At 41.6% G+C, this 12,541-nt stretch overlaps 1 protein-coding gene across 5 annotated transcripts in view; it reads left to right on the forward strand.

Moving 5' to 3' along the window:
- The first annotated feature begins 7,214 nt into the window (after positions 1 to 7,214).
- The window catches only part of AGPAT3 (1-acylglycerol-3-phosphate O-acyltransferase 3), an 80,097-nt gene continuing 74,770 nt past the window's right edge, over positions 7,215 to 12,541 (forward strand). For all 5 annotated transcript variants that reach the window (XM_088144717.1, XM_088144718.1, XM_025165497.2 and 2 more), the window contains exon 1: positions 7,215 to 7,556. The gene's annotated coding sequence lies outside the window, so the exon portion shown is untranslated. The remainder of the gene's footprint in view (positions 7,557 to 12,541) is intronic.

Raw genomic sequence — 12,541 nt, forward strand, 5'->3', positions numbered from 1 at the left:
TTGGCAGGAAGACAATCTCAGTGCAATTCTTTTATAGTGTATCTTGCAGTTTCATAGCCAATATGAGGGCAGTGACACTGAACTATATAGTCTAGACCAGTGTTTCTCAACCTTGGCAACTTGAGGATGTGTGGACTTCAACTCCCAGAATTCCCCAGCCAGCCAAGTCTACACATCTTCAAGCTGCCAAGGTTGAGAAACACTGGTCTAGAATATCATAATATTCACAACATCATAACTGTGACCCTAGGGATTGTTACATCCTTTCCCCAATGCATCTTTGCCAATGCAGTGTCTGACTTGGTTTTGTGGTAGAGCAGAATAGGAAAATACCTGACACTTTTCAGATTTGGCCTGTAAGGCCTCTCTGCCTGGATTGTGGATGTTCTTGTTATGATCTTCCCACTCCTAGAAAGTTTTGCACAACTTTAATGCATGCAACCAGCTTTATCAACAGCAGGTGCTGTTCCAAAGACTCTGTCCTCTAATTCCTGAAGGAGCTCTCTGTGCATGTATGAATGGGGTAGGTGTGTTCAAGCACAGGTATTGGTTTGATGCATACCAGCTTGGGATGTTTGTGTTCCCATCTACTTTAGGCTATTGCCTTCACTGGCATGCAGTCCCCGATGTGCTTGTCTGAAATTGAGGCAGTCCATTAATTTCAATAATTAATAATGTTATTCATTACTGAAATTAATGCAGCCCTTGGAATGGAAAAAGTTTTCTATCCCAGCTGTAAAAACACTGTGGTGCCGACCAAAGACTATTTCTGTAGACTAGAAAGGTCAAATACAAAAAGTATATATGATTAGAATAAACTGAGTGAATGCCATTTTTCCAGAATAATCCTTCCCCCTACAACGTTAAGTTTGGATGCCTGTATTGCAATGCTACCTTTCATTTTTGTATTGATTCATCAGTCTCTCCCATAGTTATGCATATTCTTATTCTTAAATATTCCAGTGCATGACAGGGAGATTCAACAAAATATCTTACAGCATAAAGAAGATGGCGCACAAATCACTAATTCTGTACTGAAACCTGTACTTGGCTACTCTTCAGCATAGTTTAGGATGTGTCTTACCTAAATGGCGCTATTTGCATTGACCCCCATGTCCACCCTGCCTTCTAGTTGTGCCCAGATTAGAATGTTCTATTCCCTACTGCAGAACCCTATTGAGCAAATCAAACTGTCTGTTCTTCATTCAGGATTATCTACAGATGATGTTCTAGTAGAAGCATGAGCAGCAGAGCAAAGCTGATGACAAATCCTTACTCCCACTCCTCAAGCCATTTATATTTCCCTTTAGAACTTGCCTGTCCTAAGACAAGTGTCTTCTATTCACAATGGCTCTCTAATTTTAGAAGTAGCTCCCTATCGCTTCGAAGACTTTTGCTGCAGTCTGCAAATCTGCAGCCAAAAAACTCATAAAAACAGCCACCGTGAACTGGATGAATAGTTTCACCACCCCTGCATTCCTAAATGTGAGAGATGAAATACAAAATGTATTTCTAAGCTATTTTTTTAGTTTAGCCTATAACAAACACTGAAGACTGCTTACAATGATTTCTATAATTATATTTTAAAAAGCTATTTGCCAGTATCAGACCATAATTTGTATTTGTTTCAGATTTTTTGGGTTCATGTCAAATGTGAGATGCTTCGGAACTGTCTTAACAGCTTTAAAATTATCCATCAGTTAAAATGATTACAGAGAATGAGTTCTAGATCCAGTCTGAATGTTCCTTGCTAACACAGACTAGCTTCAATTTTCCTAACTTGTAGTTCTAGAACGGGTGAAACTATAATTCCAGGATTCCCAATTAGCATGAGGTGGGCATTGTAATCCTTACACATTTGGAAGGCATCAGGTTGAGGAAAGCTGGTCTAGTCTCAAAAATTAATTTGGAAGCATAGAAGGCAAGTGCATTTCACCAATTTGCTTTCATGTCCTGCTTGTATGTGCACTGGAAACATCTGTCTAGCCACAGTTGCAAAAAGGATGCTGGATTAGTTAGATATCTGACCTGCAGAAGAAGGTCTCCATTAAGTCCTGATCAAGAGAAAAGAGTGATATTTACAATGGTCAGGCCATGGTTGGTTTAATTATGATTTGGTCCTAATTGGCTGGTTTTGCACAATATAGTAAGCCAAAACAAATCACAATATGATTAAGGATGAACCTCTCTGCAGTTTGTTTTTGAAGGTGTATGTTTACTGCATTATCCTTCTCCATTAATGTATCAGAACCAGCTCTTAAAATTCAGGCTTTATCCACAACTATTATGCTAATCTGTATGTCCGTGTTATCACTTTCCTTTTCTACTTTTATTTAACAATTAGTCAAATACAAAAGCTCACTGTGTAGGCAAAGTAAGCTGACAAAATGTTCTTAAGAATTCCAAATTCTCTTTATTTCACTGTAAGCTCCTCTTACCAAATCCTACAGCTAGATGAAAGCTCTCCATTCTGTACTGCCTACAAATGCTAGCAAGAGAAATGGTCTAACAGCCAAAACATTGCCCCGTAAAGAAAGGTCAGTCAGAGACAGCAGAGATAACAAAGATCAAGTGGAATAAAATACTTTAGAAAAGAGGAGCAATGTGATTTCGACATGCACCAGTAGCAAAACTTTATCTGTACTGAACAGCTAGGTTTATGCTATCTACTAATTCTTGATCTGGCAGAAAACTATACCAGTGTAAAATTTACCACCCCCATTGTGGATCCCTGTCCTGAGGGATGAGCTAAATGGTGATACTTTTGTTGACTGTGTACCACTAACCAGAAAAGGGATTGATTCTTCAAGCTTTTGTTTCTCTCCACTCACACCAAGCATTATATTCTCCCATCTCCTCAGTAGGAGAACATTGCCAATCATTGTCCTTAAGGTTCTGGGGCTGGGGCTGGGACTGGGGAGGAGGCAAATGTTGACAGGCGGCTAGCCTGTTGGGCTTAGCCATTTATCCAAACTTATTCCAGATGTCCAGGTCCAGACAGCTGACAAATACTATGAAAGGGCTGCAAGGGGAATTGGGAGGGTGCTTTCATGTGGTATTGTGCCACCCTCTCCCTCATGTCAGCTCTTGGTCAGAGTTCTTTTGAAGATGGGTTTAGTGTTCTTTTGGAAGAGCCCTAAGCCAACTTCCAGAAGAACCTGAGGAGCTGCACCTGGTAGCCAGCTGGGAGACAGCAGACCAGGGTGAAATGCCAAAAAGAAGTTTATTAAGTAAATACTAAGAGAGTTACAGAGAAAGGTATACCTATTTCCATCTCTTCAGCTTACCAGAAACCACAACAATGATAACAGATGGACCTCTGGAGCTGGCCAATAGCTGCACAGTACCTCTTCTTCCCAAGACAGAAGGCTCACAGGTGGAAGTGATTTACAATATAGTAATGCAATCCACAAAGATTGCTAAGTAACCTTTTCAGAACAGGGTGTAGAGGAATTGACAATAAATTGCACACATATTGCCTCAGCTGGTTAAGCCTTATACTGTAGGTGCAAAAGGAAAGAGGAGTCATCATCATTATCTCCTCAACAATCTTCTGTGGTGCCAGAACGACAGATCACCCTCCTACAGAGCCTGGGAGATTGCACTGTTCTCAGAGCTCCTTCAGTTCTTAAGTCAGGCTTTTTAACAGCCAGCAGGATACTTAGCCTTCTTTAAATATTCTGTCAGCTTTCTCTTAAGCAGTCTTCTTTTTCTCATTAGAACTCTGCCTTTAGATGGGTTATAAACAAACACCAATAATGTGTAATTTCAACCAAAGAAATACAAACCAATTCAGAGCTTCCTAGGTATGAATAAAAATTCAGAGTTGATCTTTTGGCTAAAGAGACCAAGTTTGTCTTTCATAACGTGGCTCAAGTGAAGAAATGAAGACTCCAGGACTTAACAAAGTAATCATCGAATGTAATTCTAAAATTGTCCTAAAGACATGGTACAAAATAGAGAACAGAGCAAAATAGTTTTCTTGAACAAAATGTAAGGCAGGGCATTTTCAGCCTAGAACTAGATATTGTCTTTGATAAGATCCATGGTTATAAGTTTATTCAAATTTTCCTAGACATGATTGTGTTTTATTAGTGAGGCTAATCCTAACATAGGTGAAATGTTACATGGCATCATTCTTTTATACAGATTTTATCTACATAACAAGTGCACATAAAATGAGGACATCTTTCTTACAAAATAGAAGTGAATGTTTAACGATATTAGTCATTATTGTTCATTGATAAGATACTTGAACATTTAAGCTAATTATAAGAGGAAATCAATCAAAACTGTTCTAACACCCCCACAGACAGATCATATAAATTGGGAAATCACATACATTTTAGACCCACATATGTGACTAAATATTACTGGTGAGAAATAAGGTATACTGATCTTATAAGCAGTAACAGGAAATTCTTTCTCAGTGCAGTATGACAAATCAGAATTGAGTCATCTGTTAGAATTCAAAATTTAATTTTAACACCTTCTCAGAGAACAAATATAATTATTTTACAGCATGTTCATTACTACAGCAATTACACATGCTGTTCTTCAAATGTATGCATATGGACACAAATGTGTCCATCTAAAGCTATGTTCCTAACCACACTTGTTTGGGAATAAATATTATTAAATGCATAGGGTTACTTGCGGATAGGCATGCAGAGAAGCAACTCTTCAAAGCCTCATGCTCAGAGACAGAGCAGAAGAGTATCTTTACCAGCCTACAGTAGCCAAGAGCTGCTGGGCTGATCCCTCCCCCGCCCCGCCACAACCAAATGGGTTGCTGAAGCACATCAGATGTCAGGGAAAACATCACTTTAACATCAGGAGAGCCAACGAAAACTTACGACTACCTCTACTATAGGCTGGGGATCGATGACGGTAAAGACATAACGACACAGCAGCAACAAGAACAAAAAGTTGCCAGGGCACGTTTGCACTACAATTACATGCAAAAGAGAAAGGCTCCATGTTTGTGTAACATTACCTAAATGAATTAACAATCATAATTGGGTAATTAAAGTAACTGCCTGGGTTTGCACTACATGCTGAACCATCAACTAGCTATAGAGACTGCATAATAGGTTAATAGGTGGTTGACCAGAATCACAGAGTTGGAAGAGGCCATTTTGGTTATGGAATCCAACCTTCTGTTCAATATAGGAATCCTAAAGTAGTTCTGGTAAATAGCAATCTGGCACTTGCTTGAGCATATCCAGTGGGGGAAGCCCCCCACTTCCCTAGGTAAATGGTTCTACTCCCAAACCACGCTTACTGCTACAGAGATTTTTCCCTCATCTCTTACATAAATTTGGAATTGTAACTTAAATCCATTACTGTGTGCCCTTTACTCAAGAATGATAGAGAGCAGCTCCTGACCTTCTTCTGAATCTCCTTCAGGTATTTGAAGAGTGCTGTCATATTCCCCTCAGACATCTTGATGTTACCCATGCCCGTTTATGTACCAAGTTCTTATGGGCACTATGTACAGCCTTCTCCTCTACAACGAGGATCCCTGATGGGGCTAACGTTCTCATGGGTAGAAGCTCTACACATTCATAGTTCATACGGAGAGCTCTTTCCAGCCCTGTCCAAATGGAGGCACTAGAAAAACATTTATTTGGAGAGTGTAGCTATTTGTAAAATTAGATGCCTTACAGTATTTGCATGGTCAATTCACTGAATGTTTGGAGGGAGCAAGTGACATCACAACAATTCTGATTCCTGCATATTCTGTAATATGAATGGCAGCTTATGCATATACAAATGTATGCATTTGTGTAGACAGCAATCCTAACTAAGGATTGCCAACTGGGAAGATTGCTGACTAGTAAGCCTAGAGCTCTATTCATACCTTCCACCAACTGCACAGTGGGAAGAACAAGGAAAGAGCCACAATCCCTCCACCTTCCATGCTGATTCATTTAACAATCTGCTGATGGTCTTACACCAACCTCCAAACCAAGGGGTCAGCTCTACTATCAAGTAGAGTGAGGCCTGAAGGAGGATCTCATGTTAATGGGATCGACTATGCCACTAGCAGTTAACTTATAATATTGGCTGCTTTATACATCATACAAAACCAAGGCTAATTTAATGAAGGCTTATTGATTAATGCCCAGTATTTGATATTGCACTTGCTAAGTCACAAATTATAATAATGCAATATTATAAGATTTGATTTAGCCAATTGTGAATACTTCTTATTGCTACCAACTTAAATCACTGTATTAATACCATTTTAATGGTCACTGTACTTCCATTTGTTTTTATTTTTAAAGTTGTGACCTACCCTGAAAATAAACTATGTGCCATCAAGTCAGTGTCAACCTTAAAAATATTTATCCTAAAAACAGCATGTAAACCTATCAAATAAATAAACAAATAAAGTGACTAATATGCATGTACCACTAAATATTCATAAGCTTTAATACCTTTGGAAAAATGGTAGGTAGAGATTACAAATGGGGGGGGGGGTGTTTCTCATGCTTTCAGGTATTCACGTAGGGGTATCTGTGCAAACAATAGAGCGACTACCTGAAGTTGAGCGGGGCACCCAAAGTCCTACCTCCGCTAGTTCATTTTCAGCAGCCAGACAGAACTAGGCGTGCTACGTACTGAAAACCTCCTATTAACTGAGATGTTCTCCTTGACCCTCACCTTAACTAAGAGGGCGGAAAGGCAGCTCTAGTCCATTCCCTCGAATGAATGGGCGATGCCTACGGAATAGCGGGACTGGGCTGTGATGTGAAAATGACGTGAAATTAACCATGCCGACCGAAGGTACCAACGCTTGCAGCCGCGCCGCTCCCTCCTTCCCGCATTCCGAGAGCCCGGGAAGGAGCTGCTGCTGTCGCGCGAGCGGCCGGGGGTGCTCCTTCCCCCATCCCTGACAGCGGGACGCGGGAACAGGGCTGCGGCGGTCGCGCCTTTCCCGTTCTGCGGGGCTCCAAACCGGAGAAGCGGGCAGCTCCAGTGGGAAAAGAAGAGTGACGCGGAGGGACGATGCTGGCGCCGGAGAGGCGCCTCTAAGCCGGACCCGGTTTTTTTCCAGCCGGCCTGCAAAGGCAGGAGCTCTCTCGGTTCCCTCCGAGCTAGCTCGACTGAGCCAAGGCTGCCGCCACCATGCTCCCCCCACCCCTTTCTTTAGCCGCCAGCCCCGTCCCCCTGCCTCCTGCTTCGGGAGGAACTGAACTGTCGTTGCACAGGAAGTAGCGGCTGCTGGGAGCACACACGGACACACACACACAACCGAGGCACACTCGAACACACTCACACAGGCAGAGGCAGCTGGTTCTGCCGCACTCTGAGCACAAGGCTTCATCCCGGCGCCGCTATAACAGGATTCCTTTACGCCCTTCTCGGAGCGGCGTCCCAGCCTCCGCAGAGCAGAGGCGGCTGCCCCGCTCGCTGGCGCCGAAGGAAAGTGTGGGTGCCGCTGCTTAACGGGAGGAGAAGAAGGGGCTGCGGCCGCGCGATCGAGGCTCCGGGAGCGCAGCCGGGGACCAGCCGCGAGGCAGAAGTGCCGGGGGCGGCGAGGACTGCAGGTTTGTGCTGCTTCGCAGGACCTCCTGATGCTGCAGCAAGGCCGGGCGGCCGGTGGCAGGTCGGGCTCTCTTCCCCCAATCCCACCTCCTCGTGAGATGGGCTTGACTCGCTCTTGAGCTCCGACGATTCCCCCGCCCCCTCCTCTGAGCGCGGTAGCCTCCTTTCTTCCTGCAAAGCCCCTCCACGCCGCCGTCTCTTTGCTGCAGTCCTCCCAGGATCTCCGCTCCCTACCCTTTCCATTCCCTTTCCCGGCTGTCAGCTCCGGCTGCTCCCTTCGCTCGCTTTTTCTCTGCCGGTGACCTTAATGGGTTAGCCTGCTTTTCCACCCTCCGCAAAGCGGCATGAAGGCTCCGGTCTTGCATCGGTGCATAAGGGGAGCGAGCGTCCCCTCCTCCCATAGTTTCGTCCCTTTCTCGACTAGCTCCCGGCCGGTGGGTAAAACGATATGTGGCTGCCTCTGATGGGAGCGTGTATGTGCGTAAGCATGTGTGTTACTTTTGTATTGAGTTTTCCGTTTAATTTAGCACGTCTGGTTTTAATTTACGCAACCCAGGCGCCTCCTGTGGTCTTCTGCACGCCACACCTTGGTCCTACAGCCGTTCATCGCGTCCCCTTTTGCTGCCTGTGAAGCTGTGGGTTGATTTCTGCCCTCATTCGTTGCTTCTTTGCACGGCTGGCTTGAGTTTGCTGCTGGCGAGGGGCAGGCTTCCTGAAAGCTAGTTGGGACCTTACTTTGCATCCGATCTCTGTGCAGCCAAGGGCTGCACTGGAGACAGAATACAGTTGCTGTCTGTAGGGAAAACGAGTGTTTTGGAATAATTAATGACAAACTGAAAAAGACTGTCAACCTTCATTTGATCCTGGCAGAGTATGTCATTGTGTTCAGATAACGTGTATTATTAAATTAACCCAGCTGCCTTTGTTCACACAATACACTGAACTGTAAATTAATTACATAGGCTGGAATCACATGATACATTAAACCACTAACTAGCATGTATGGATGCTATCCTACATGGATAATTTGTGGTTTTGTATGTTGTGCAACCCCCCCAAATTGAGTAAACTATGTTTTAATTCTCATGACTACCACAGTGGATGTACTTATAATTAAAATCTTCATCTATGCCAATCACCCATGCAACACTAGCCTTGTAGCCTATATTAGTTGTGCTATATAAGTAGAACTAACAATTCTTGGAAATGCCTTATACTTAGTACAGTAGTTGCTGATTCACAATCAGCTTTCATATATCGATAGATATAAACATATAGGCCAGGGATGTGGATGGTACTGAATTTTACAATTTTTAGCTTTTTATGTAGAGATAGATAATCTTTAAATAAATACAGGAAGATATTAAAGTGAATGTTTGGGTTACTTTATCAGTATTGTAGTCAGTGATCCTTGATAACAGTGTGTAACCAAAGATAGGGAAATCTCATTCAGGCCTTGGTGTTACGTGACATACCTGCTTCCTAATTCTCATCAGACTATAGAGAGTCTTACAATTGAACGCCCTTCCACTCAGAACAAATAAATAAATGTACAGATAGAAATACATCATAACCTGTCTGAAAGAAAGCTATAGGGCAAGCCAGTTATCTAATATTAATTTTCTAAACAAAACAATTTATGTGACAGGTGGTCTTACCTTTTTTGTATTTAGCATAGCCAAGTTGCACGGAAAGCTGTTCATTCTGGGCTCTGAAGTTTGCATCAAGACAAAAGATCATGCATTTTGGCCTCAGCTATTTTTCTGAAATTAACAATGATAAAAGTTATTGGGTTGGATCCACTCAGGAGCACAAGTCTTGTTCATTTCAAGTACTCAGGTCCCATTCATTTCAAAAACATGCCCCATTTATTCAGTGTGTTTCAAATGAGATCTAATTCACTGTACAACTTTCATTCCAAATACTTCCTTTTGACAAAAGTACATGTCTGGCAGGTTTGGGGTTTTTTTGCTTCCTCCTCTACAGGTATATGTGCAATGTGATTAATGTTGGTATTCTGTATTCCGTGTGCTTAATGGTCAGCCTGTTGTTAATGGGAAAACTTTTTGCATCATTTCTTATGGTTGGCTTTGTCACATCTATGATATAGTGTCATTGTGTGCTGGAGCTCATTTTTCTTTTAGCTGATTTGGCATATATTTTGATCTTTTTCTTGAAGGTTACTGTGGGCACAGTCTCTTGAGGCTCACACAACTAGAATTTTGGCCTAACAATTGATTTCAGGAGTTTCTGTGAATTTGTGCATTTTCATGTTTTGACTTGTTAGATTTAATCTAGTTTAATATGCTAACAGGAATGATGTTTTCTATTTTTCTACTTCTGAATTTTTAATTCTGAATGAATCTCATTTGGCTACTCTTATTCATTTGACTTTCCAAATGATGGGTGTATGGTTGTGTTTGTTGCTTGCCACTGATGGATGCTACGGTTGCAGGCAGTTAAGCAAATCAGAGAAGAAATCCTCCAAAATCCTTACATAAGTATCTGTTTCTCACTGTGTAGTATAAATGCAAGCATTGTTTACAAAAGTTTAATAAAAAGTTCTGAGAAAGGAATATTGGGAACACATTGATTGACTTAAAACTATTCATAATAATATTCTGGCATATTTGGAGTATGTTCCCTTATTTATAGAGATAATAACTTTGTGAGAAAAGCACTTTGTAGGTATTGTGGCATTACTGAATTTTGGAACATGACACAAGTAGTTAGCTAACTAGATGCCTAGAATCAAATTGGTCACTGCATGGACAAATGTTCACCATTCAGCCTTCTGTGACAATATTTTCTAGCTCTTCTAGGGTCAATCCTATTATCTCTTGGATCTCACCCATCCATACCTCTTATTTTGTCTGTTTCTTCTCTTCTTGTTCACTTTTCTGTTCTGAACTACTCTATTTCCCCATGTTTTTACAGTAGCTTCTCATTCATTTTAAAGATTCCTCAAAAGAATAGTCAGATGTCCTGGTATTCCTGTTAGCCTTAATAAATTCCTAATTCTGGCATAAAATCATTGCTATAGTGAATAAAGCAAAGGCAAATCTTTTTCTTATATTGTCTTGTTCTTTCCATTATCCATCTTAGGTTAGCTATTTGCTCTTGTGTCCCTCTGCCTTTTCTGAAACCTGCCTGTTAAACTGGCATCTCTCTCTCTCTCTGTTTTTTTTTTTTTTATCTGCGCTCAGTCGTTACCGACTCTGCAGTGACTGCTTGGACGAGTTCTTGCAGTTTTCAAGGCAATTGTTTCAGAAGTGGTTTGCCAGAGCCTCCTTCCTAGGGCAGAGCCCAGCTGGCGAGCGCAGGAGGCGGGGTTTCCATTGCTTTGCGCCCTTTTCGGGCGCGCGTGGTTTTTCGCGCTTACCGGCAACTGCTCCCGACTCTGTATATTTTTCTATTATTCTTTGTAAAGTCTTAAGTGAGAGAAATTAGTGCCATGGTTTGATAATTTGCACATTTTCTTTCATCTTGGTTCTTGAATATAGAATATATTTAATATACTTGAATGTTTTCATTCTCTAGCCACACAGCCTTTATCCATATTTATTGAAATAAAGCTGTTAGCAGTTTAACTGCTTCTTCTCCTATGGCTTCAAACAGTGGATATTTCAATACTTTCTTATATAATAACTTATTTATTGCCTGTTGTAAAGCACTTTTAAGTAGAGTCTTTCCTGAGAATATTATCTCTATATAATAATAATAATAATAATATCAATAATAATAATAATAATAATAATAATAATAATAATAATAATATGCCACCTGACTCCCAGCAAGTCTGGGTGGTTTACAATTGTTAAAAACACTTTAAACCAAAAAAACAGTACAAAAACAGCACAAGAGAAATGAACAAAGATGGCAAAGAAAACAAACCCACAGGGGAACCAAAAGGAAGAAAGGGACATCAGTTGTCCTCTCCAAAGGACTGGGCGAAGAGCCGCATCTTTGGGGCCCTTTGAAATACCAGTAGGATGGGGTATGTTCGAATCTCAGGGAGAACCTCCTTCCAGAGGGCAGGTGCTACGACAGAGAAAGTGTGCTTCCAGGTCCAGGCAGATGGCATTGTTTAATTGATGGAACCCAGAACGCACCAACTTGGCCAGATCAAACCAGCCAGGCAGATACTATATCCAGATATCTCTCTATATAACTATTTGTAGAGGTTTTCAGTACATTCTTTCCATCTTTTAACCTCATCTGACTCTTATGGATTCTTCTGTGATATCTGTCGAGTCTTCCTATAAGAAATGAAGCTAATGAAGTAGGAACCAGTAGTTCCCAGGACAGAGAGAAATGCTGTGTCAACACAGATTAGGTGCCTTCCAAGGCCACCAAGAGAATGGCCAGCTACTCTTTCACTCAGAAAAAAGCCTAGAGTTTAAACCCAGGAGGTGTAGGCTTTGGTGTATTGTAGCAGGAACATTGTGGTTTCTTTCTTGTCTGCAGTGAAAGCAGATAAATCAAATAATGCCTGAGAGTCAACTGCCAGGTAAGCCAATTCCTGAATAGGGATGAAATGTCTTGAGAGCTGAAATTTACAGCTGAGTTTGGTGTGCAATCTGACTAGTAGATTTGCCTATTCCCATATAAATCACTATGGGAAACCTTTTTTTCTGGTGAGGAAGAGGGCCATTTTGCATGCAGATGCCCTAAATGCCCCAGATAAAGCTTTTTAGGAAATGTGGCAGTTCCACCCTCCAAGGGCTTAGAGGCTGAAGCAGCCAGAAATTCAATGGAGCTCAGACATATGGAGCTACATGTTAGCATGGATTCATTTCTGTTACCTTACAGACCAAGGTTGATCCTGAAATATAATTGCAGGCCACTGTAAATTATGTACCACGGACAACTAAATTGAAAACACAAGTGTTCTCTGCCAAGTAAGCCTTCCAATCCCCTTTTTTGGTTGATGGCTAGCTCTAAAGCTCAGGGGACATCACAGAGTGCGTTAAAGCTCTATAATTCA

This window comes from Python bivittatus, unplaced genomic scaffold (genome assembly GCF_059951505.1).
Source record: "Python bivittatus isolate LINGU-HERP-01145 unplaced genomic scaffold, Pbiv_v1 ctg000350_np1212, whole genome shotgun sequence".
NCBI lineage: Eukaryota > Metazoa > Chordata > Lepidosauria > Squamata > Pythonidae > Python > Python bivittatus.